At 36.5% G+C, this 27,927-nt stretch overlaps 1 long non-coding RNA gene across 7 annotated transcripts in view; it reads right to left on the bottom strand.

Annotated features, from left to right (window-relative positions):
* Positions 1 to 27,375, bottom strand: part of LOC148787165 (uncharacterized) — a 35,775-nt gene extending 8,400 nt beyond the window's left edge. For 4 of the 7 annotated variants that reach the window (XR_016066776.1, XR_016066782.1, XR_016066780.1 and 1 more), the window contains exons 1-6: positions 27,103 to 27,374; positions 23,606 to 23,824; positions 18,360 to 18,578; positions 14,863 to 15,081; positions 13,117 to 13,335; positions 2,627 to 2,845 (exon numbers count right to left, since the gene is read on the bottom strand). This is a non-coding gene — a long non-coding RNA (uncharacterized LOC148787165). Of the gene's footprint in view, positions 1 to 1,944; positions 2,494 to 2,626; positions 2,846 to 13,116; positions 13,336 to 14,507; positions 14,730 to 14,862; positions 15,082 to 18,359; positions 18,579 to 23,605; positions 23,825 to 27,102 lie in introns of those variants that run through there. The other 3 variants (XR_016066777.1, XR_016066781.1, XR_016066779.1) reach the window with 3 other exon arrangements.
* Positions 27,376 to 27,927: the final 552 nt, after the last annotated feature.

Genomic DNA, 27,927 nt, shown 5'->3' with positions numbered 1-27,927 from the left:
AGCTTCCTCTTAATTTGTAAGATGAAAGATAAAAGAAATTGAATTCTGAACACTTGATAGGAAGAATGATATGAGTTCCAATATTAAATATGAGTCATAAGGCAGTTGAATTTACATAAATATATACATATATGTATATAAACAAAATCTTTACTACGTCATAAACTTTATTCTAGTTAAAGTGCAGACAACAGAGAGAGTGCTTATAGTAAGTTTATTGATTTTGATAAATAACTAAATCTTCTAGCATTACCATCTTGTTCTTCTCAAGGTAATCAATCCTACCAAAGTAATTATCAGAAAAAAATTAGCAGTAACTGTAAACCAAGCACCCAACAATTCCCCCCTCAACCTCCCTCTAACAGTCAATTTCTTTTCCTTTTTTCATGCCCTTTCCTCTCTACTGCTTTGGTTTTTCAAACCATAAATAAAAGAAATAAAAATTTTGAGAAGTGGAAACATGTGGGTATTGATGGGGTTTGATGGTGGGAGGCGAACAGTAGTTTTTAGGGTTTTTACCAGTGGGGTTTACTTTCTTGGATTTTTGTGTCGCATCCACCTCCAACACCGCTTCTCCTGGGTGTGCTGATTCATGAAAGAAACACATCTTCGCTTCCATCAACCGGAGTAATAAACCCTCCGCCATTGGTATTAAACCCCAACCCCTCTATTGGTTTTTCCACTCTGTTTTTGAGGGGTTTTTAGAAAATCCTTCGTTTGCCATTTATCCTTCACTTCGAAAAATCTGCAGATATGACAAGATACTGAAGACTTGATTACGTAAATGTGCATTCTGAACTTGTTTTTATGTGATGACTTCTGCATGCACAAAGAACGAAATTTTGCTCCTGCTGTCCGAATGAAAACATGTGTCTCACCTAGGAGCTTGTATTTTCTTCTTGGATTTGGCCTTTGTGTTTTCATGTTCATCGTCTCACAATTCACTCCCTGATGATACATCAGAACTACCAATAGCCTTTTCATCCTCATCTTCCACAGCTTCAAACTGCTCCTCCAACAATGATGCCTTTTTTTGTTGTTGATGGCATTGGGTGCAAAGCCAGGTATTCGTTTGAGAATTCATCAACCTCAAAGTCCTGCAAGCGGTGTCAAGAAACAACGTAATTTAGCTGCTGTTTGGACATAAACAAATTCCAATACATATGTTGTCCGTACGAGTCAAACAGTGATGCCATCATCATTAATGAATCTTTCTACACTAATCATCAAACAAAATCCACCCAATACATTCGTGTACTATTCAAAAGGTTGTCACGCCATTTTGAGAGATATCCCAATGATGTAGCCTAAATTTCAGAGGATAAAGGTGGTTAATACTCAAGCCATGACCAGCCGATATATCTGTATCTCATTGCTCTAAAAATTGATTCTTTGCGCTATAATGATTATAATTTCTTGTGCATTTTCACATGTCTCTATATTAATTACTGTCCAAGGGTTATTAAAATTCCAACTATTTCACAAATTCCTGGGAACAAGGTATTACATGGTTGATTATAACTAACAGCAGCAATCAAGAAAAGCAAGTTTTTTGCATAAACAGAACCTCTATGAAATACCTTATTTTCAAACATAGTTGTAAACCTCATATCTTTGAGAACTTCACTCGTGAGACCTTTCTTATTCTTTGATGTTTTCTGAACATCTGCATTATCACTTCCCTAAATCTCATTCAACTCTTCATCCTCCTCAAGAAGTCGGGCTGCCAGAGACCGATTAACTTTCGGCAGCTTCCTCTTAATTTGTAAGATGAAAGATAAAAGAAATTGAATTCTGAACACTTGATAGGAAGAATGATATGAGTTCCAATATTAAATATGAGTCATAAGGCAGTTGAATTTACATAAATATATACATATATGTATATAAATATAATCTTTACTACGTCATAAACTTTATTCAAGTCAAAGTGCAGACCACAGAGAGAGTGCTTATAGTAAGTTTATTGATTTTGATCAATAACTAAATCATCTAGCATTACCATCTTGTTCTTCTCAAGTAATCAATCCTACCAAAGTAATTATCAGAAAAAAATTAGCAGTAACTGTAAACCAAGCAACCAACAATTCCCCCCTCAACTACCCTATAACAGTCAATTTCTTTTCCTTTTTTGATGCCCTTTCCTCTCTACGGCTTTGGCTTTTCAAACCCTAAATAAAACAAATAAAAATTTGTAGAAGTGGAAACATGTGGGTATGGATGGGGTTTGATGGTGGGAGGCGAACAATAGTTTTGAGGGTTTTTACCAGTGGGGTTTACTTTCTTGGATTTTTGTGTAGCATCCACCTCCAACACCGCTTCTCCTGGGTGTGCTGATTGATGAAAGAAACACATCTTCGCTTCCATCAACCGGAGTAATAAACCCTCTACCACTGGTACTGAACCCTAACCCCTCTGTTGGTTTTTCCTCTCTGTTTTTGAGGGGTTTTTAGAAAATCCTTGTTTTGCCATTTATCCTTCACTTCGAAAAATCTGCAGATTTGACAAGATATTGAAGACTTGATTAGGTAAATGTGCATTCTGAACTTGTTTTTCTGTGATGACTTCTGCATGCACAAAGAACGAAATTTTGTTCCTGCTGTCCGAATGAAAACATGTGTCTCACCTAGGAGCTTGTACTTTGTTCTTGGATTTGGCCTTTGTGTTTTCATGCTCATCGTCTCACAATTCACTCGCTGATGATGCATCAGAACCACCAATAGCCTTTTCATCCTCTTCTTCAACAGCTTCAAAATGCTCCTCCAGTAAAGATGCCTTTTTTTGTTGTTGATGTCATTGGGTGCAAAGCCAGGTATTTGTTCGAGAATTCATCAACCTCAAACTCCTGCAAGCGGTGTCAAGAAACGACGTAATTTGGCTGCTGTTTGGACATAAACAAATTCCAATACATATGTTGTCAGTACGAGTCAAACAGTGATGCCATCATCATTAATGAATCTTTCTACACTAATCATCAAACAAAATCCACCCAATACATTCGTGTACTATTCAAAAGGTTGTCACGCCATTTTGAGAGATATCCCAATGATGTAGCCTAAATTTCAGAGGATAAAGGTGGTTAATACTCATGCCATGACCAGTCGATATATCTGTATCTCATTGCTCTAAAAATTGATTCTTTGCGCTATAATGATTATAATTTCTTGTGCATTTTCACATGTCTCTATATTAATTACTGTCCAGGGGTTATTAAAGTTCCAACTATTTCACAAATCCCTGGGAACAAGGTATTACATGGTTGATTATAACTAACAGCAGCAATCAAGAAAAGCAAGTTTTTTGCATAAACAGAACCTCTATGAAATACCTTATTTTCAAACATAGTTGTAAACCTCATATCTTTGAGAACTTCACTCGTGAGACCTTTCTTATTCTTTGATGTTTTCTGAACATCTGCATCATCACTTCCCTAAATCTCATTCAACTCTTCATCCTCCTCAAGAAGTCGGGCTGCCAGAGACCGATTAACTTTCGGCAGCTTCCTCTTAATTTGTAAGATGAAAGATAAAAGAAATTGAATTCTGAACACTTGATAGGAAGAATGATATGAGTTCCAATATTAAATATGAGTCATAAGGCAGTTGAATTTACATAAATATATACATATATGTATATAAACAAAATCTTTACTACGTCATAAACTTTATTCTAGTTAAAGTGCAGACAACAGAGAGAGTGCTTATAGTAAGTTTATTGATTTTGATAAATAACTAAATCTTCTAGCATTACCATCTTGTTCTTCTCAAGGTAATCAATCCTACCAAAGTAATTATCAGAAAAAAATTAGCAGTAACTATAAACCAAGCACCCAACAATTCCCCCCTCAACCTCCCTCTAACAGTCAATTTCTTTTCCTTTTTTCATGCCCTTTCCTCTCTACTGCTTTGGCTTTTCAAACCATAAATAAAAGAAATAAAAATTTTGAGAAGTGGAAACATGTGGGTATTGATGGGGTTTGATGGTGGGAGGCGAACAGTAGTTTTTAGGGTTTTTACCAGTGGGATTTACTTTCTTGGATTTTTGTGTCGCATCCACCTCCAACACCGCTTCTCCTGGGTGTGCTGATTCATGAAAGAAACACATCTTCGCTTCCATCAACCGGAGTAATAAACCCTCCGCCAGTGGTATTAAACCCCAACCCCTCTATTGGTTTTTCCACTCTGTTTTTGAGGGGTTTTTAGAAAATCCTTCGTTTGCCATTTATCCTTCACTTCGAAAAATCTGCAGATATGACAAGATACTGAAGACTTGATTACGTAAATGTGCATTCTGAACTTGTTTTTATGTGATGACTTCTGCATGCACAAAGAACGAAATTTTGCTCCTGCTGTCCGAATGAAAACATGTGTCTCACCTAGGAGCTTGTATTTTCTTCTTGGATTTGGCCTTTGTGTTTTCATGCTCATCGTCTCACAATTCACTCCCTGATGATACATCAGAACTACCAATAGCCTTTTCATCCTCATCTTCCACAGCTTCAAACTGCTCCTCCAACAATGATGCCTTATTTTGTTGTTGATGGCATTGGGTGCAAAGCCAGGTATTCGTTTGAGAATTCATCAACCTCAAAGTCCTGCAAGCGGTGTCAAGAAACAACGTAATTTAGCTGCTGTTTGGACATAAACAAATTCCAATACATATGTTGTCCGTACGAGTCAAACAGTGATGCCATCATCATTAATGAATCTTTCTACACTAATCATCAAACAAAATCCACCCAATACATTCGTGTACTATTCAAAAGGTTGTCACGCCATTTTGAGAGATATCCCAATGATGTAGCCTAAATTTCAGAGGATAAAGGTGGTTAATACTCAAGCCATGACCAGCCGATATATCTGTATCTCATTGCTCTAAAAATTGATTCTTTGCGCTATAATGATTATAATTTCTTGTGCATTTTCACATGTCTCTATATTAATTACTGTCCAGGGGTTATTAAAGTTCCAACTATTTCACAAATCCCTGGGAACAAGGTGTTACATGGTTGATTATAGCTAACAGCAACAATCAAGAAAAGCAAGTTTTTTGTATAAACAGAACCTCTATGAAATACCTTATTTTCAAACATAGTTGTAAACCTCATATCTTTGAGAACTTCACTCGTGAGACCTTTCTTATTCTTTGATGTTTTCTGTACATCTGTATCATCAATTCCCTAAAATCTCATTCAACTCGTCATCCTCCTCAAGAAGTCGGGCTGCCAGAGACCGATTAACTTTCGGCAGCTTCCTCTTAATTTGTAAGATGAAAGATAAAAGAAATTGAATTCTGAACACTTGATAGGAAGAATGATATGAGTTCCAATATTAAATATGAGTCATAAGGCAGTTGAATTTACATAAATATATACATATATGTATATAAACAAAATCTTTACTACGTCATAAACTTTATTCAAGTTAAAGTGCAGACAACAGAGAGAGTGCTTATAGTAAGTTTATTGATTTTGATAAATAACTAAATCTTCTAGCATTACCATCTTGTTTTTCTCAGGGTAATCAATCCTACCAAAGTAATTATCAGGAAAAAATTAGCAGTAACTGTAAACCAAGCACCCAACAATTCCCCCCTCAACCTCCCTCTAACAGTCAATTTCTTTTCCTTTTTTCATGCCCTTTCCTCTCTACTGCGTTGGCTTTTCAAACCATAAATAAAAGAAATAAAAATTTTGAGAAGTGGAAACATGTGGGTATTGATGGGGTTTGATGGTGGGAGGCGAACAGTAGTTTTTAGGGTTTTTACCAGTGGGGTTTACTTTCTTGGATTTTTGTGTCGCATCCACCTCCAACACCGCTTCTCCTGGGTGTGCTGATTGATGAAAGAAACACATCTTCGCTTCTATCAACCGGAGTAATAAACCCTCCGCCAGTGGTATTAAACCCCAACCCCTCTGTTGGTTTTTCCACTCTATTTTTTAGGAGTTTTTAGAAAATCTTTCGTTTGCCATTTATCCTTCACTTCGAAAAATCTGCAGATATGACAAGATACTGAAGACTTTATTACGTAAATGTGCATTCTGAACTTGTTTTTATGTGATGTCTTCTGCATGCACAAAGAACGAAATTTTGCTCCTGCTGTCTGAATGAGAACATGTGTCTCACCTAGGAGCTTGTATTTTCTTCTTGGATTTGGCCTTTGTGTTTTCATGCTCATCGTCTCACAATTCACTCGCTGATGATACATCAGAACTACCAATAGCCTTTTCATCCTCATCTTCCACAGCTTCAAACTGCTCCTCCAACAAAGATGCCTTTTTTTGTTGTTGATGGCATTGGGTGCAAAGCCAGGTATTCGTTTGAGAATTCATCAACCTCAAAGTCCTGCAAGCGGTGTCAAGAAACAACGTAATTTGGCTGCTGTTTGGACATAAACAAATTCCAATACATATGTTGTCAGTACGAGTCAAACAGTGATGCCATCATCATTAATGAATCTTTCTACACTAATTATGCAACAAAATCCACCCAATACGTTCGTGTACTATTCAAAAGGTTGTCACGCCATTTTGAGAGATATCCCAATGATGTAGCCTAAGTTTCAGACGATAAAGGTGGTTAATACTCAAGCCATGACCAGCCGATATATCTGTATCTCATTGCTCTAAAAATTGATTCTTTGCGCTATAATGATTATAATTTCTTGTGCATTTTCACATGTCTCTATATTAATTACTGTCCAGGGGTTATTAAAGTTCCAACTATTTCACAAATCCCTGGGAACAAGGTGTTACATGGTTGATTATAGCTAACAGCAACAATCAAGAAAAGCAAGTTTTTTGTATAAACAGAACCTCTATGAAATACCTTATTTTCAAACATAGTTGTAAACCTCATATCTTTGAGAACTTCACTCGTGAGACCTTTCTTATTCTTTGATGTTTTCTGTACATCTGTATCATCAATTCCCTAAATCTCATTCAACTCGTCATCCTCCTCAAGAAGTCGGGCTGCCAGAGACCGATTAACTTTCGGCAGCTTCCTCTTAATTTGTAAGATGAAAGATAAAAGAAATTGAATTCTGAACACTTGATAGGAAGAATGATATGAGTTCCAATATTAAATATGAGTCATAAGGCAGTTGAATTTACATAAATATATACATATATGTATATAAACAAAATCTTTACTACGTCATAAACTTTATTCAAGTTAAAGTGCAGACAACAGAGAGAGTGCTTATAGTAAGTTTATTGATTTTGATAAATAACTAAATCTTCTAGCATTACCATCTTGTTTTTCTCAAGGTAATCAATCCTACCAAAGTAATTATCAGGAAAAAATTAGCAGTAACTGTAAACCAAGCACCCAACAATTCCCCCCTCAACCTCCCTCTAACAGTCAATTTCTTTTCCTTTTTTCATGCCCTTTCCTCTCTACTGCGTTGGCTTTTCAAACCATAAATAAAAGAAATAAAAATTTTGAGAAGTGGAAACATGTGGGTATTGATGGGGTTTGATGGTGGGAGGCGAACAGTAGTTTTTAGGGTTTTTACCAGTGGGGTTACTTTCTTGGATTTTTGTGTCGCATCCACCTCCAACACCGCTTCTCCTGGGTGTGCTGATTGATGAAAGAAACACATCTTCGCTTCCATCAACCGGAGTAATAAACCCTCCGCCAGTGGTATTAAACCCCAACCCCTCTGTTGGTTTTTCCACTCTATTTTTTAGGAGTTTTTAGAAAATCTTTCGTTTGCCATTTATCCTTCACTTCGAAAAATCTGCAGATATGACAAGATACTGAAGACTTTATTACGTAAATGTGCATTCTGAACTTGTTTTTATGTGATGTCTTCTGCATGCACAAAGAACGAAATTTTGCTCCTGCTGTCTGAATGAGAACATGTGTCTCACCTAGGAGCTTGTATTTTCTTCTTGGATTTGGCCTTTGTGTTTTCATGCTCATCGTCTCACAATTCACTCGCTGATGATACATCAGAACTACCAATAGCCTTTTCATCCTCATCTTCCACAGCTTCAAACTGCTCCTCCAACAAAGATGCCTTTTTTTGTTGTTGATGGCATTGGGTGCAAAGCCAGGTATTCGTTTGAGAATTCATCAACCTCAAAGTCCTGCAAGCGGTGTCAAGAAACAACGTAATTTGGCTGCTGTTTGGACATAAACAAATTCCAATACATATGTTGTCAGTACGAGTCAAACAGTGATGCCATCATCATTAATGAATCTTTCTACACTAATTATGCAACAAAATCCACCCAATACGTTCGTGTACTATTCAAAAGGTTGTCACGCCATTTTGAGAGATATCCCAATGATGTAGCCTAAGTTTCAGACGATAAAGGTGGTTAATACTCAAGCCATGACCAGCCGATATATCTGTATCTCATTGCTCTAAAAATTGATTCTTTGCGCTATAATGATTATAATTTCTTGTGCATTTTCACATGTCTCTATATTAATTACTGTCCAGGGGTTATTAAAGTTCCAACTATTTCACAAATCCCTGGGAACAAGGTGTTACATGGTTGATTATAGCTAACAGCAACAATCAAGAAAAGCAAGTTTTTTGTATAAACAGAACCTCTATGAAATACCTTATTTTCAAACATAGTTGTAAACCTCATATCTTTGAGAACTTCACTCGTGAGACCTTTCTTATTCTTTGATGTTTTCTGTACATCTGTATCATCAATTCCCTAAATCTCATTCAACTCGTCATCCTCCTCAAGAAGTCGGGCTGCCAGAGACCGATTAACTTTCGGCAGCTTCCTCTTAATTTGTAAGATGAAAGATAAAAGAAATTGAATTCTGAACACTTGATAGGAAGAATGATATGAGTTCCAATATTAAATATGAGTCATAAGGCAGTTGAATTTACATAAATATATACATATATGTATATAAACAAAATCTTTACTACGTCATAAACTTTATTCAAGTTAAAGTGCAGACAACAGAGAGAGTGCTTATAGTAAGTTTATTGATTTTGATAAATAACTAAATCTTCTAGCATTACCATCTTGTTTTTCTCAAGGTAATCAATCCTACCAAAGTAATTATCAGGAAAAAATTAGCAGTAACTGTAAACCAAGCACCCAACAATTCCCCCCTCAACCTCCCTCTAACAGTCAATTTCTTTTCCTTTTTTCATGCCCTTTCCTCTCTACTGCGTTGGCTTTTCAAACCATAAATAAAAGAAATAAAAATTTTGAGAAGTGGAAACATGTGGGTATTGATGGGGTTTGATGGTGGGAGGCGAACAGTAGTTTTTAGGGTTTTTACCAGTGGGGTTACTTTCTTGGATTTTTGTGTCGCATCCACCTCCAACACCGCTTCTCCTGGGTGTGCTGATTGATGAAAGAAACACATCTTCGCTTCCATCAACCGGAGTAATAAACCCTCCGCCAGTGGTATTAAACCCCAACCCCTCTGTTGGTTTTTCCACTCTATTTTTTAGGAGTTTTTAGAAAATCTTTCGTTTGCCATTTATCCTTCACTTCGAAAAATCTGCAGATATGACAAGATACTGAAGACTTTATTACGTAAATGTGCATTCTGAACTTGTTTTTATGTGATGTCTTCTGCATGCACAAAGAACGAAATTTTGCTCCTGCTGTCTGAATGAGAACATGTGTCTCACCTAGGAGCTTGTATTTTCTTCTTGGATTTGGCCTTTGTGTTTTCATGCTCATCGTCTCACAATTCACTCGCTGATGATACATCAGAACTACCAATAGCCTTTTCATCCTCATCTTCCACAGCTTCAAACTGCTCCTCCAACAAAGATGCCTTTTTTTGTTGTTGATGGCATTGGGTGCAAAGCCAGGTATTCGTTTGAGAATTCATCAACCTCAAAGTCCTGCAAGCGGTGTCAAGAAACAACGTAATTTGGCTGCTGTTTGGACATAAACAAATTCCAATACATATGTTGTCCGTACGAGTCAAACAGTGATGCCATCATCATTAATGAATCTTTCTACACTAATTATGCAACAAAATCCACTCAATACGTTCGTGTACTATTCAAAAGGTTGTCACGCCATTTTGAGAGATATCCCAATGATGTAGCCTAAGTTTCAGACGATAAAGGTGGTTAATACTCAAGCCATGACCAGCCGATATATCTGTATCTCATTGCTCTAAAAATTGATTCTTTGCGCTATAATGATTATAATTTCTTGTGCATTTTCACATGTCTCTATATTAATTACTGTCCAGGGGTTATTAAAGTTCCAACTATTTCACAAATCCCTGGGAACAAGGTGTTACATGGTTGATTATAGCTAACAGCAACAATCAAGAAAAGCAAGTTTTTTGTATAAACAGAACCTCTATGAAATACCTTATTTTCAAACATAGTTGTAAACCTCATATCTTTGAGAACTTCACTCGTGAGACCTTTCTTATTCTTTGATGTTTTCTGTACATCTGTATCATCAATTCCCTAAATCTCATTCAACTCGTCATCCTCCTCAAGAAGTCGGGCTGCCAGAGACCGATTAACTTTCGGCAGCTTCCTCTTAATTTGTAAGATGAAAGATAAAAGAAATTGAATTCTGAACACTTGATAGGAAGAATGATATGAGTTCCAATATTAAATATGTGTCATAAGGCAGTTGAATTTACATGAATATATACATATATGTATAGAAACAAAATCTTTACTACGTCATAAACTTTATTCAAGTTAAAGTGCAGACAACAGAGAGAGTGCTTATAGTAAGTTTATTGATTTTGATAAATAACTAAATCTTCTAGCATTACCATCTTGTTCTTCTCAAGGTAATCAATCCTACCAAAGTAATTATCAGAAAAAAATTAGCAGTAACTGTAAACCAAGCACCCAACAATTCCCCCCTCAACCTCCCTGTAGCAGTCAATTTCTTTTCCTTTTTTCATGCCCTTTCCTCTCTACTGCTTTGGCTTTTCAAACCCTAAATAAAAGAAATAAGAATTTTGAGAAGTGGAAACATGTGGGTATTGATGGGGTTTAATGGTGGGAGGAGAACAGTAGTTTTTAGGGTTTTTACCAGTGGGGTTTACTTTCTTGGATTTTTGTGTCGCATCCACCTCCAACACCGCTTCTCCTGGGTGTGCTGATTGATGAAAGAAACACATCATCGCTTCCATCAACCGGAGTAATAAACCCTCCGCCAGTGGTATTAAACCCCAACCCCTCTGTTGGTTTTTCCTCTCTGTTTTTGAGGGGTTTTTAGAAAATCCTTCTTTTGCCATTTATCCTTCACTTCGAAAAATCTGCAGATATGAAAAGATACTGAAGACTTGATTACGTAAATGTGCATTCTGAACTTGTTTTTATGTGATGACTTCTGCATGCACAAAGAACGAAATTTTGCACCTGCTGTCCGAATGAAAACATGTGTCTCACCTAGGAGCTTGTATTTTCTTCTTGGATTTGGCCTTTGTGTTTTCATGCTCATCGTCTCACAATTCACTCACTGATGATACATCAGAACTACCGATAGCCTTTTCATCCTCATCTTCCACAGCTTCAAACTGCTCCTCCAACAAAGATGCCTTTTTTTGTTGTTGATGGCATTGGGTGCAACGTTAGGTATTCGTTTGATAATTCATCAACCTCAAAGTCCTGCAAGCAGTGTCAAGAAACGACGTAATTTGGCTGCTGTTTGGAGATAAACAAATTCCAATACATATGTTGTCAGTACGAGTCAAACAGTGATGCCATCATCATTAATGAATCTTTCTACACTAATCATCAAACAAAATCCACCCAATACATTCGTGTACTATTCAAAAGGTTGTCACGCCATTTTGAGAGATATCCCAATGATGTAGCCTAAATTTCAGAGGATAAAGGTGGTTAATACTGAAGCCTTGACCAGCCGATATATCTGTATCTCATTGCTCTAAAAATTGATTCTTTGCGCTATAATGATTATAATTTCTTGTGCATTTTCACATGTCTCTATATTAATTACTGTCCAGGGGTTATTAAAATTCCAACTATTTCACAAATTCCTGGGAACAAGGTATTACATGGTTGATTATAACTAACAGCAGCAATCAAGAAAAGTAAGTTTTTTTGCATAAACAGAACCTCTATGAAATACCTTATTTTCAAACATAGTTGTAAACCTCATATCTTTGAGAACTTCACTCGTGAGACCTTTCTTATTGTTTGATGTTTTCTGAACATCTGCATCATCACTTCACTAAATCTCATTCAACTCTTCATCCTTCTCAAGAAGTCGGGCTGCCAGAGACCGATTAACTTTCGGCAGCTTCCTCTTAATTTGTAAGATGAAAGATAAAAGAAATTGAATTCTGAACACTTGATAGGAAGAATGATATGAGTTCCAATATTAAATATGAGTCATAAGGCAGTTGAATTTACATAAATATATACATATATGTATATAAACAAAATCTTTACTACGTCATAAACTTTATTCAAGTTAAAGTGCAGACAACAGAGAGAGTGCTTATAGTAAGTTTATTGATTTTGATAAATAACTAAATCTTCTAGCATTATCATCTTGTTCTTCTCAAGGTAATCAATCCTACCAAAGTAATTATCAGAAAAAAATTAGCAGTAACTGTCAACCAAGCACCCAAACATTCCCCCCTCAACCTCCCTCTAACAGTCAATTTCTTTTCCTTTTTTCATGCCCTTTCCTCTCTACTGCTTTGACTTTTCAAACCATAAATAAAAGAAATAAAAGTTTTGAGAATTGGAAACATGTGGGTATGGATGGGGTTTGATGGTGGGAGGCGAACAGTAGTTTTTAGGGTTTATACCAATGGGGTTTACTTTCTTGGATTTTTGTGTCGCATCCACCTCCAACACCGTTTCTCCTGGCTGTATTGATGAAAGAAACACATCTTCGCTTACATCAACCGGAGCAATAAAGCCTCCGCCAGTGGTATTAAACCCCAACCCCTCTGTTGGTTTTTCCTCTCTGTTTTTGAGGGGTTTTTAGAAAATCCTTCTTTTGTCAATTATCTTTCACTTCGAAAAATCTGCAGATATGACAAGATACTGAAGACTTGATTACGTAAATGTGCATTCTGAACTTGTTTTTATGTGATGACTTCTGCATGCACAAAGAACGAAATTTTGCTCCTGCTGTCCGAATGAAAACATGTGTCTCACCTAGGAGCTTGTACTTTGTTCTTGGATTTGGCCTTTGTGTTTTCATGCTCATCGTCTCACAATTCACTCGCTGATGATGCATCAGAACCACCAATAGCCTTTTCATCCTCTTCTTCAACAGCTTCAAAATGCTCCTCCAGTAAAGATGCCTTTTTTTGTTGTTGATGTCATTGGGTGCAAAGCCAGGTATTTGTTCGAGAATTCATCAACCTCAAACTCCTGCAAGCGGTGTCAAGAAACGACATAATTTGGCTGCTGTTTGGAGATAAACAAATTCCAATACATATGTTGTCAGTACGAGTCAAACAGTGATGCCATCATCATTAATGAATCTTTCTACACTAATCATCAAACAAAATCCACCCAATACATTCGTGTACTATTCAAAAGGTTGTCACGCCATTTTGAGAGATATCCCAATGATGTAGCCTAAATTTCAGAGGATAAAGGTGGTTAATACTGAAGCCTTGACCAGCCGATATATCTGTATCTCATTGCTCTAAAAATTGATTCTTTGCGCTATAATGATTATAATTTCTTGTGCATTTTCACATGTCTCTATATTAATTACTGTCCAGGGGTTATTAAAATTCCAACTATTTCACAAATTCCTGGGAACAAGGTATTACATGGTTGATTATAACTAACAGCAGCAATCAAGAAAAGTAAGTTTTTTTGCATAAACAGAACCTCTATGAAATACCTTATTTTCAAACATAGTTGTAAACCTCATATCTTTGAGAACTTCACTCGTGAGACCTTTCTTATTGTTTGATGTTTTCTGAACATCTGCATCATCACTTCCCTAAATCTCATTCAACTCTTCATCCTTCTCAAGAAGTCGGGCTGCCAGAGACAGATTAACTTTCGGCAGCTTCCTCTTAATTTGTAAGATGAAAGATAAAAGAAATTGAATTCTGAACACTTGATAGGAAGAATGATATGAGTTCCAATATTAAATATGAGTCATAAGGCAGTTGAATTTACATAAATATATACATATATGTATATAAACAAAATCTTTACTACGTCATAATCTTTATTCAAGTTAAAGTGCAGACAACAGAGAGAGTGCTTATAGTAAGTTTATTGATTTTGATAAATAACTAAATCTTCTAGCATTATCATCTTGTTCTTCTCAAGGTAATCAATCCTACCAAAGTAATTATCAGAAAAAAATTAGCAGTAACTGTCAACCAAGCACCCAAACATTCCCCCCTCAACCTCCCTCTAACAGTCAATTTCTTTTCCTTTTTTCATGCCCTTTCCTCTCTACTGCTTTGATTTTTCAAACCATAAATAAAAGAAATAAAAGTTTTGAGAATTGGAAACATGTGGGTATGGATGGGGTTTGATGGTGGGAGGCGAACAGTAGTTTTTAGGGTTTATACCAATGGGGTTTACTTTCTTGGATTTTTGTGTCGCATCCACCTCCAACACCGTTTCTCCTGGCTGTATTGATGAAAGAAACACATCTTCGCTTACATCAACCGGAGTAATAAAGCCTCCGCCAGTGGTATTAAACCCCAACCCCTCTGTTGGTTTTTCCTCTCTGTTTTTGAGGGGTTTTTAGAAAATCCTTCTTTTGTCAATTATCTTTCACTTCGAAAAATCTGCAGATATGACAAGATACTGAAGACTTGATTACGTAAATGTGCATTCTGAACTTGTTTTTATGTGATGACTTCTGCATGCACAAAGAACGAAATTTTGCTCCTGCTGTCCGAATGAAAACATGTGTCTCACCTAGGAGCTTGTACTTTGTTCTTGGATTTGGCCTTTGTGTTTTCATGCTCATCGTCTCACAATTCACTCGCTGATGATGCATTAGAACCACCAATAGCCTTTTCATCCTCTTCTTCAACAGCTTCAAAATGCTCCTCCAGTAAAGATGCCTTTTTTTGTTGTTGATGTCATTGGGTGCAAAGCCAGGTATTTGTTCGAGAATTCATCAACCTCAAACTCCTGCAAGCGGTGTCAAGAAACGACGTAATTTGGCTGCTGTTTGGACATAAACAAATTCCAATACATATGTTGTCAGTACGAGTCAAACAGTGATGCCATCATCATTAATGAATCTTTCTACACTAATCATCAAACAAAATCCACCCAATACATTCGTGTACTATTCAAAAGGTTGTCACGCCATTTTGAGAGATATCCCAATGATGTAGCCTAAATTTCAGAGGATAAAGGTGGTTAATACTCATGCCATGACTAGTCGATATATCTGTATCTCATTGCTCTAAAAATTGATTCTTTGCGCTATAATGATTATAATTTCTTGTGCATTTTCACATGTCTCTATATTAATTACTGTCCAGGGGTTATTAAAGTTCCAACTATTTCACAAATCCCTGGGAACAAGGTATTACATGGTTGATTATAACTAACAGCAGCAATCAAGAAAAGCAAGTTTTTTGCATAAACAGAACCTCTATGAAATACCTTATTTTCAAACATAGTTGTAAACCTCATATCTTTGAGAACTTCACTCGTGAGACCTTTCTTATTCTTTGATGTTTTCTGAACATCTGCATCATCACTTCCCTAAATCTCATTCAACTCTTCATCCTCCTCAAGAAGTCGGGCTGCCAGAGACCGATTAACTTTCGGCAGCTTCCTCTTAATTTGTAAGATGAAAGATAAAAGAAATTGAATTCTGAACACTTGATAGGAAGAATGATATGAGTTCCAATATTAAATATGAGTCATAAGGCAGTTGAATTTACATAAATATATACATATATGTATATAAACAAAATCTTTACTACGTCATAAACTTTATTCTAGTTAAAGTGCAGACAACAGAGAGAGTGCTTATAGTAAGTTTATTGATTTTGATAAATAACTAAATCTTCTAGCATTACCATCTTGTTCTTCTCAAGGTAATCAATCCTACCAAAGTAATTATCAGAAAAAAATTAGCAGTAACTGTAAACCAAGCACCCAACAATTCCCCCCTCAACCTCCCTCTAACAGTCAATTTCTTTTCCTTTTTTCATGCCCTTTCCTCTCTACTGCTTTGGCTTTTCAAACCATAAATAAAAGAAATAAAAATTTTGAGAAGTGGAAACATGTGGGTATTGATGGGGTTTGATGGTGGGAGGCGAACAGTAGTTTTTAGGGTTTTTACCAGTGGGGTTTACTTTCTTGGATTTTTGTGTCGCATCCACCTCCAACACCGCTTCTCCTGGGTGTGCTGATTCATGAAAGAAACACATCTTCGCTTCCATCAACCGGAGTAATAAACCCTCCGCCATTGGTATTAAACCCCAACCCCTCTATTGGTTTTTCCACTCTGTTTTTGAGGGGTTTTTAGAAAATCCTTCGTTTGCCATTTATCCTTCACTTCGAAAAATCTGCAGATATGACAAGATACTGAAGACTTGATTACGTAAATGTGCATTCTGAACTTGTTTTTATGTGATGACTTCTGCATGCACAAAGAACGAAATTTTGCTCCTGCTGTCCGAATGAAAACATGTGTCTCACCTAGGAGCTTGTATTTTCTTCTTGGATTTGGCCTTTGTGTTTTCATGCTCATCGTCTCACAATTCACTCCCTGATGATACATCAGAACTACCAATAGCCTTTTCATCCTCATCTTCCACAGCTTCAAACTGCTCCTCCAACAATGATGCCTTTTTTTGTTGTTGATGGCATTGGGTGCAAAGCCAGGTATTCGTTTGAGAATTCATCAACCTCAAAGTCCTGCAAGCGGTGTCAAGAAACAACGTAATTTAGCTGCTGTTTGGACATAAACAAATTCCAATACATATGTTGTCCGTACGAGTCAAACAGTGATGCCATCATCATTAATGAATCTTTCTACACTAATCATCAAACAAAATCCACCCAATACATTCGTGTACTATTCAAAAGGTTGTCACGCCATTTTGAGAGATATCCCAATGATGTAGCCTAAATTTCAGAGGATAAAGGTGGTTAATACTCAAGCCATGACCAGCCGATATATCTGTATCTCATTGCTCTAAAAATTGATTCTTTGCGCTATAATGATTATAATTTCTTGTGCATTTTCACATGTCTCTATATTAATTACTGTCCAAGGGTTATTAAAATTCCAACTATTTCACAAATTCCTGGGAACAAGGTATTACATGGTTGATTATAACTAACAGCAGCAATCAAGAAAAGCAAGTTTTTTGCATAAACAGAACCTCTATGAAATACCTTATTTTCAAACATAGTTGTAAACCTCATATCTTTGAGAACTTCACTCGTGAGACCTTTCTTATTCTTTGATGTTTTCTGAACATCTGCATTATCACTTCCCTAAATCTCATTCAACTCTTCATCCTCCTCAAGAAGTCGGGCTGCCAGAGACCGATTAACTTTCGGCAGCTTCCTCTTAATTTGTAAGATGAAAGATAAAAGAAATTGAATTCTGAACACTTGATAGGAAGAATGATATGAGTTCCAATATTAAATATGAGTCATAAGGCAGTTGAATTTACATAAATATATACATATATGTATATAAATATAATCTTTACTACGTCATAAACTTTATTCAAGTCAAAGTGCAGACCACAGAGAGAGTGCTTATAGTAAGTTTATTGATTTTGATCAATAACTAAATCATCTAGCATTACCATCTTGTTCTTCTCAAGTAATCAATCCTACCAAAGTAATTATCAGAAAAAAATTAGCAGTAACTGTAAACCAAGCAACCAACAATTCCCCCCTCAACTACCCTATAACAGTCAATTTCTTTTCCTTTTTTGATGCCCTTTCCTCTCTACGGCTTTGGCTTTTCAAACCCTAAATAAAACAAATAAAAATTTGTAGAAGTGGAAACATGTGGGTATGGATGGGGTTTGATGGTGGGAGGCGAACAATAGTTTTGAGGGTTTTTACCAGTGGGGTTTACTTTCTTGGATTTTTGTGTAGCATCCACCTCCAACACCGCTTCTCCTGGGTGTGCTGATTGATGAAAGAAACACATCTTCGCTTCCATCAACCGGAGTAATAAACCCTCTACCACTGGTACTGAACCCTAACCCCTCTGTTGGTTTTTCCTCTCTGTTTTTGAGGGGTTTTTAGAAAATCCTTGTTTTGCCATTTATCCTTCACTTCGAAAAATCTGCAGATTTGACAAGATATTGAAGACTTGATTAGGTAAATGTGCATTCTGAACTTGTTTTTCTGTGATGACTTCTGCATGCACAAAGAACGAAATTTTGTTCCTGCTGTCCGAATGAAAACATGTGTCTCACCTAGGAGCTTGTACTTTGTTCTTGGATTTGGCCTTTGTGTTTTCATGCTCATCGTCTCACAATTCACTCGCTGATGATGCATCAGAACCACCAATAGCCTTTTCATCCTCTTCTTCAACAACTTCAAAATGCTCCTCCAGTAAAGATGCCTTTTTTTGTTGTTGATGTCATTGGGTGCAAAGCCAGGTATTTGTTCGAGAATTCATCAACCTCAAACTCCTGCAAGCGGTGTCAAGAAACGACGTAATTTGGCTGCTGTTTGGACATAAACAAATTCCAATACATATGTTGTCAGTACGAGTCAAACAGTGATGCCATCATCATTAATGAATCTTTCTACACTAATCATCAAACAAAATCCACCCAATACATTCGTGTACTATTCAAAAGGTTGTCACGCCATTTTGAGAGATATCCCAATGATGTAGCCTAAATTTCAGAGGATAAAGGTGGTTAATACTCATGCCATGACCAGTCGATATATCTGTATCTCATTGCTCTAAAAATTGATTCTTTGCGCTATAATGATTATAATTTCTTGTGCATTTTCACATGTCTCTATATTAATTACTGTCCAGGGGTTATTAAAGTTCCAACTATTTCACAAATCCCTGGGAACAAGGTATTACATGGTTGATTATAACTAACAGCAGCAATCAAGAAAAGCAAGTTTTTTGCATAAACAGAACCTCTATGAAATACCTTATTTTCAAACATAGTTGTAAACCTCATATCTTTGAGAACTTCACTCGTGAGACCTTTCTTATTCTTTGATGTTTTCTGAACATCTGCATCATCACTTCCCTAAATCTCATTAAACTCTTCATCCTCCTCAAGAAGTCGGGCTGCCAGAGACCGATTAACTTTCGGCAGCTTCCTCTTAATTTGTAAGATGAAAGATAAAAGAAATTGAATTCTGAACACTTGATAGGAAGAATGATATGAGTTCCAATATTAAATATGAGTCATAAGGCAGTTGAATTTACATAAATATATACATATATGTATATAAACAAAATCTTTACTACGTCATAAACTTTATTCTAGTTAAAGTGCAGACAACAGAGAGAGTGCTTATAGTAAGTTTATTGATTTTGATAAATAACTAAATCTTCTAGCATTACCATCTTGTTCTTCTCAAGGTAATCAATCCTACCAAAGTAATTATCAGAAAAAAATTAGCAGTAACTATAAACCAAGCACCCAACAATTCCCCCCTCAACCTCCCTCTAACAGTCAATTTCTTTTCCTTTTTTCATGCCCTTTCCTCTCTACTGCTTTGGCTTTTCAAACCATAAATAAAAGAAATAAAAATTTTGAGAAGTGGAAACATGTGGGTATTGATGGGGTTTGATGGTGGGAGGCGAACAGTAGTTTTTAGGGTTTTTACCAGTGGGGTTTACTTTCTTGGATTTTTGTGTCGCATCCACCTCCAACACCGCTTCTCCTGGGTGTGCTGATTCATGAAAGAAACACATCTTCGCTTCCATCAACCGGAGTAATAAACCCTCCGCCAGTGGTATTAAACCCCAACCCCTCTATTGGTTTTTCCACTCTGTTTTTGAGGGGTTTTTAGAAAATCCTTCGTTTGCCATTTATCCTTCACTTCGAAAAATCTGCAGATATGACAAGATACTGAAGACTTGATTACGTAAATGTGCATTCTGAACTTGTTTTTATGTGATGACTTCTGCATGCACAAAGAACGAAATTTTGCTCCTGCTGTCCGAATGAAAACATGTGTCTCACCTAGGAGCTTGTATTTTCTTCTTGGATTTGGCCTTTGTGTTTTCATGCTCATCGTCTCACAATTCACTCCCTGATGATACATCAGAACTACCAATAGCCTTTTCATCCTCATCTTCCACAGCTTCAAACTGCTCCTCCAACAATGATGCCTTATTTTGTTGTTGATGGCATTGGGTGCAAAGCCAGGTATTCGTTTGACAATTCATCAACCTCAAAGTCCTGCAAGCGGTGTCAAGAAACAACGTAATTTAGCTGCTGTTTGGACATAAACAAATTCCAATACATATGTTGTCCGTACGAGTCAAACAGTGATGCCATCATCATTAATGAATCTTTCTACACTAATCATCAAACAAAATCCACCCAATACATTCGTGTACTATTCAAAAGGTTGTCACGCCATTTTGAGAGATATCCCAATGATGTAGCCTAAATTTCAGAGGATAAAGGTGGTTAATACTCAAGCCATGACCAGCCGATATATCTGTATCTCATTGCTCTAAAAATTGATTCTTTGCGCTATAATGATTATAATTTCTTGTGCATTTTCACATGTCTCTATATTAATTACTGTCCAGGGGTTATTAAAATTCCAACTATTTCACAAATTCCTGGGAACAAGGTATTACACGGTTGATTATAACTAACAGCAGCAATCAAGAAAAGCAAGTTTTTTGCATAAACAGAACCTCTATGAAATACCTTATTTTCAAACATAGTTGTAAACCTCATATCTTTGAGAACTTCACTCGTGAGACCTTTCTTATTCTTTGATGTTTTCTGAACATCTGCATCATCACTTCCCTAAATCTCATTCAACTCTTCATCCTCCTCAAGAAGTCGGGCTGCCAGAGACCGATTAACTTTCGGCAGCTTCCTCTTAATTTGTAAGATGAAAGATAAAAGAAATTGAATTCAGAACACTTGATAGGAAGAATGATATGAGTTCCAATATTAAATATGAGTCATAAGGCAGTTGAATTTACATAAATATATACATATATGTATATAAACAAAATCTTTACTACGTCATAAACTTTATTCTAGTTAAAGTGCAGACAACAGAGAGAGTGCTTATAGTAAGTTTATTGATTTTGATAAATAACTAAATCTTCTAGCATTACCATCTTGTTCTTCTCAAGGTAATCAATCCTACCAAAGTAATTATCAGAAAAAAATTAGCAGTAACTGTAAACCAAGCACCCAACAATTCCCCCCTCAACCTCCCTCTAACAGTCAATTTCTTTTCCTTTTTTCATGCCCTTTCCTCTCTACTGCTTTGGCTTTTCAAACCATAAATAAAAGAAATAAAAATTTTGAGAAGTGGAAACATGTGGGTATTGATGGGGTTTGATGGTGGGAGGCGAACAGTAGTTTTTAGGGTTTTTACCAGTGGGGTTTACTTTCTTGGATTTTTGTGTCGCATCCACCTCCAACACCGCTTCTCCTGGGTGTGCTGATTCATGAAAGAAACACATCTTCGCTTCCATCAATCGGAGTAATAAACCCTCCGCCATTGGTATTAAACCCCAACCCCTCTATTGGTTTTTCCACTCTGTTTTTGAGGGGTTTTTAGAAAATCCTTCGTTTGCCATTTATCCTTCACTTCGAAAAATCTGCAGATATGACAAGATACTGAAGACTTGATTACGTAAATGTGCATTCTGAACTTGTTTTTATGTGATGACTTCTGCATGCACAAAGAACGAAATTTTGCTCCTGCTGTCCGAATGAAAACATGTGTCTCACCTAGGAGCTTGTATTTTCTTCTTGGATTTGGCCTTTGTGTTTTCATGCTCATCGTCTCACAATTCACTCCCTGATGATACATCAGAACTACCAATAGCCTTTTCATCCTCATCTTCCACAGCTTCAAACTGCTCCTCCAACAATGATGCCTTTTTTTGTTGTTGATGGCATTGGGTGCAAAGCCAGGTATTCGTTTGAGAATTCATCAACCTCAAAGTCCTGCAAGCGGTGTCAAGAAACAACGTAATTTAGCTGCTGTTTGGACATAAACAAATTCCAATACATATGTTGTCCGTACGAGTCAAACAGTGATGCCATCATCATTAATGAATCTTTCTACACTAATCATCAAACAAAATCCACCCAATACATTCGTGTACTATTCAAAAGGTTGTCACGCCATTTTGAGAGATATCCCAATGATGTAGCCTAAATTTCAGAGGATAAAGGTGGTTAATACTCAAGCCATGACCAGCCGATATATCTGTATCTCATTGCTCTAAAAATTGATTCTTTGCGCTATAATGATTATAATTTCTTGTGCATTTTCACATGTCTCTATATTAATTACTGTCCAAGGGTTATTAAAATTCCAACTATTTCACAAATTCCTGGGAACAAGGTATTACATGGTTGATTATAACTAACAGCAGCAATCAAGAAAAGCAAGTTTTTTGCATAAACAGAACCTCTATGAAATACCTTATTTTCAAACATAGTTGTAAACCTCATATCTTTGAGAACTTCACTCGTGAGACCTTTCTTATTCTTTGATGTTTTCTGAACATCTGCATTATCACTTCCCTAAATCTCATTCAACTCTTCATCCTCCTCAAGAAGTCGGGCTGCCAGAGACCGATTAACTTTCGGCAGCTTCCTCTTAATTTGTAAGATGAAAGATAAAAGAAATTGAATTCTGAACACTTGATAGGAAGAATGATATGAGTTCCAATATTAAATATGAGTCATAAGGCAGTTGAATTTACATAAATATATACATATATGTATATAAATATAATCTTTACTACGTCATAAACTTTATTCAAGTCAAAGTGCAGACCACAGAGAGAGTGCTTATAGTAAGTTTATTGATTTTGATCAATAACTAAATCATCTAGCATTACCATCTTGTTCTTCTCAAGTAATCAATCCTACCAAAGTAATTATCAGAAAAAAATTAGCAGTAACTGTAAACCAAGCAACCAACAATTCCCCCCTCAACTACCCTATAACAGTCAATTTCTTTTCCTTTTTTGATGCCCTTTCCTCTCTACGGCTTTGGCTTTTCAAACCCTAAATAAAACAAATAAAAATTTGTAGAAGTGGAAACATGTGGGTATGGATGGGGTTTGATGGTGGGAGGCGAACAATAGTTTTGAGGGTTTTTACCAGTGGGGTTTACTTTCTTGGATTTTTGTGTAGCATCCACCTCCAACACCGCTTCTCCTGGGTGTGCTGATTGATGAAAGAAACACATCTTCGCTTCCATCAACCGGAGTAATAAACCCTCTACCACTGGTACTGAACCCTAACCCCTCTGTTGGTTTTTCCTCTCTGTTTTTGAGGGGTTTTTAGAAAATCCTTGTTTTGCCATTTATCCTTCACTTCGAAAAATCTGCAGATTTGACAAGATATTGAAGACTTGATTAGGTAAATGTGCATTCTGAACTTGTTTTTCTATGATGACTTCTGCATGCACAAAGAACGAAATTTTGTTCCTGCTGTCCGAATGAAAACATGTGTCTCACCTAGGAGCTTGTACTTTGTTCTTGGATTTGGCCTTTGTGTTTTCATGCTCATCGTCTCACAATTCACTCGCTGATGATGCATCAGAACCACCAATAGCCTTTTCATCCTCTTCTTCAACAGCTTCAAAATGCTCCTCCAGTAAAGATGCCTTTTTTTGTTGTTGATGTCATTGGGTGCAAAGCCAGGTATTTGTTCGAGAATTCATCAACCTCAAACTCCTGCAAGCGGTGTCAAGAAACGACGTAATTTGGCTGCTGTTTGGACATAAACAAATTCCAATACATATGTTGTCAGTACGAGTCAAACAGTGATGCCATCATCATTAATGAATCTTTCTACACTAATCATCAAACAAAATCCACCCAATACATTCGTGTACTATTCAAAAGGTTGTCACGCCATTTTGAGAGATATCCCAATGATGTAGCCTAAATTTCAGAGGATAAAGGTGGTTAATACTCATGCCATGACCAGTCGATATATCTGTATCTCATTGCTCTAAAAATTGATTCTTTGCGCTATAATGATTATAATTTCTTGTGCATTTTCACATGTCTCTATATTAATTACTGTCCAGGGGTTATTAAAGTTCCAACTATTTCACAAATCCCTGGGAACAAGGTATTACATGGTTGATTATAACTAACAGCAGCAATCAAGAAAAGCAAGTTTTTTGCATAAACAGAACCTCTATGAAATACCTTATTTTCAAACATAGTTGTAAACCTCATATCTTTGAGAACTTCACTCGTGAGACCTTTCTTATTCTTTGATGTTTTCTGAACATCTGCATCATCACTTCCCTAAATCTCATTCAACTCTTCATCCTCCTCAAGAAGTCGGGCTGCCAGAGACCGATTAACTTTCGGCAGCTTCCTCTTAATTTGTAAGATGAAAGATAAAAGAAATTGAATTCTGAACACTTGATAGGAAGAATGATATGAGTTCCAATATTAAATATGAGTCATAAGGCAGTTGAATTTACATAAATATATACATATATGTATATAAACAAAATCTTTACTACGTCATAAACTTTATTCTAGTTAAAGTGCAGACAACAGAGAGAGTGCTTATAGTAAGTTTATTGATTTTGATAAATAACTAAATCTTCTAGCATTACCATCTTGTTCTTCTCAAGGTAATCAATCCTACCAAAGTAATTATCAGAAAAAAATTAGCAGTAACTATAAACCAAGCACCCAACAATTCCCCCCTCAACCTCCCTCTAACAGTCAATTTCTTTTCCTTTTTTCATGCCCTTTCCTCTCTACTGCTTTGGCTTTTCAAACCATAAATAAAAGAAATAAAAATTTTGAGAAGTGGAAACATGTGGGTATTGATGGGGTTTGATGGTGGGAGGCGAACAGTAGTTTTTAGGGTTTTTACCAGTGGGGTTTACTTTCTTGGATTTTTGTGTCGCATCCACCTCCAACACCGCTTCTCCTGGGTGTGCTGATTCATGAAAGAAACACATCTTCGCTTCCATCAACCGGAGTAATAAACCCTCCGCCAGTGGTATTAAACCCCAACCCCTCTATTGGTTTTTCCACTCTGTTTTTGAGGGGTTTTTAGAAAATCCTTCGTTTGCCATTTATCCTTCACTTCGAAAAATCTGCAGATATGACAAGATACTGAAGACTTGATTACGTAAATGTGCATTCTGAACTTGTTTTTATGTGATGACTTCTGCATGCACAAAGAACGAAATTTTGCTCCTGCTGTCCGAATGAAAACATGTGTCTCACCTAGGAGCTTGTATTTTCTTCTTGGATTTGGCCTTTGTGTTTTCATGCTCATCGTCTCACAATTCACTCCCTGATGATACATCAGAACTACCAATAGCCTTTTCATCCTCATCTTCCACAGCTTCAAACTGCTCCTCCAACAATGATGCCTTTTTTTGTTGTTGATGGCATTGGGTGCAAAGCCAGGTATTCGTTTGAGAATTCATCAACCTCAAAGTCCTGCAAGCGGTGTCAAGAAACAACGTAATTTAGCTGCTGTTTGGACATAAACAAATTCCAATACATATGTTGTCCGTACGAGTCAAACAGTGATGCCATCATCATTAATGAATCTTTCTACACTAATCATCAAACAAAATCCACCCAATACATTCGTGTACTATTCAAAAGGTTGTCACGCCATTTTGAGAGATATCCCAATGATGTAGCCTAAATTTCAGAGGATAAAGGTGGTTAATACTCAAGCCATGACCAGCCGATATATCTGTATCTCATTGCTCTAAAAATTGATTCTTTGCGCTATAATGATTATAATTTCTTGTGCATTTTCACATGTCTCTATATTAATTACTGTCCAGGGGTTATTAAAATTCCAACTATTTCACAAATTCCTGGGAACAAGGTATTACACGGTTGATTATAACTAACAGCAGCAATCAAGAAAAGCAAGTTTTTTGCATAAACAGAACCTCTATGAAATACCTTATTTTCAAACATAGTTGTAAACCTCATATCTTTGAGAACTTCACTCGTGAGACCTTTCTTATTCTTTGATGTTTTCTGAACATCTGCATTATCACTTCCCTAAATCTCATTCAACTCTTCATCCTCCTCAAGAAGTCGGGCTGCCAGAGACCGATTAACTTTCGGCAGCTTCCTCTTAATTTGTAAGATGAAAGATAAAAGAAATTGAATTCTGAACACTTGATAGGAAGAATGATATGAGTTCCAATATTAAATATGAGTCATAAGGCAGTTGAATTTACATAAATATATACATATATGTATATAAATATAATCTTTACTACGTCATAAACTTTATTCAAGTCAAAGTGCAGACCACAGAGAGAGTGCTTATAGTAAGTTTATTGATTTTGATCAATAACTAAATCATCTAGCATTACCATCTTGTTCTTCTCAAGTAATCAATCCTACCAAAGTAATTATCAGAAAAAAATTAGCAGTAACTGTAAACCAAGCAACCAACAATTCCCCCCTCAACTACCCTATAACAGTCAATTTCTTTTCCTTTTTTGATGCCCTTTCCTCTCTACGGCTTTGGCTTTTCAAACCCTAAATAAAACAAATAAAAATTTGTAGAAGTGGAAACATGTGGGTATGGATGGGGTTTGATGGTGGGAGGCGAACAATAGTTTTGAGGGTTTTTACCAGTGGGGTTTACTTTCTTGGATTTTTGTGTAGCATCCACCTCCAACACCGCTTCTCCTGGGTGTGCTGATTGATGAAAGAAACACATCTTCGCTTCCATCAACCGGAGTAATAAACCCTCTACCACTGGTACTGAACCCTAACCCCTCTGTTGGTTTTTCCTCTCTGTTTTTGAGGGGTTTTTAGAAAATCCTTGTTTTGCCATTTATCCTTCACTTCGAAAAATCTGCAGATTTGACAAGATATTGAAGACTTGATTAGGTAAATGTGCATTCTGAACTTGTTTTTCTATGATGACTTCTGCATGCACAAAGAACGAAATTTTGTTCCTGCTGTCCGAATGAAAACATGTGTCTCACCTAGGAGCTTGTACTTTGTTCTTGGATTTGGCCTTTGTGTTTTCATGCTCATCGTCTCACAATTCACTCGCTGATGATGCATCAGAACCACCAATAGCCTTTTCATCCTCTTCTTCAACAGCTTCAAAATGCTCCTCCAGTAAAGATGCCTTTTTTTGTTGTTGATGTCATTGGGTGCAAAGCCAGGTATTTGTTCGAGAATTCATCAACCTCAAACTCCTGCAAGCGGTGTCAAGAAACGACGTAATTTGGCTGCTGTTTGGACATAAACAAATTCCAATACATATGTTGTCAGTACGAGTCAAACAGTGATGCCATCATCATTAATGAATCTTTCTACACTAATCATCAAACAAAATCCACCCAATACATTCGTGTACTATTCAAAAGGTTGTCACGCCATTTTGAGAGATATCCCAATGATGTAGCCTAAATTTCAGAGGATAAAGGTGGTTAATACTCATGCCATGACCAGTCGATATATCTGTATCTCATTGCTCTAAAAATTGATTCTTTGCGCTATAATGATTATAATTTCTTGTGCATTTTCACATGTCTCTATATTAATTACTGTCCAGGGGTTATTAAAGTTCCAACTATTTCACAAATCCCTGGGAACAAGGTATTACATGGTTGATTATAACTAACAGCAGCAATCAAGAAAAGCAAGTTTTTTGCATAAACAGAACCTCTATGAAATACCTTATTTTCAAACATAGTTGTAAACCTCATATCTTTGAGAACTTCACTCGTGAGACCTTTCTTATTCTTTGATGTTTTCTGAACATCTGCATCATCACTTCCCTAAATCTCATTCAACTCTTC

This window comes from Sesamum indicum, linkage group LG8, assembly GCF_026168435.1.
Source record: "Sesamum indicum cultivar Baizhima isolate 11 linkage group LG8, ASM2616843v1, whole genome shotgun sequence".
NCBI classification, from domain to species: domain Eukaryota; kingdom Viridiplantae; phylum Streptophyta; class Magnoliopsida; order Lamiales; family Pedaliaceae; genus Sesamum; species Sesamum indicum.
This window is presented reverse-complemented; position numbering and strand designations above follow the sequence as displayed.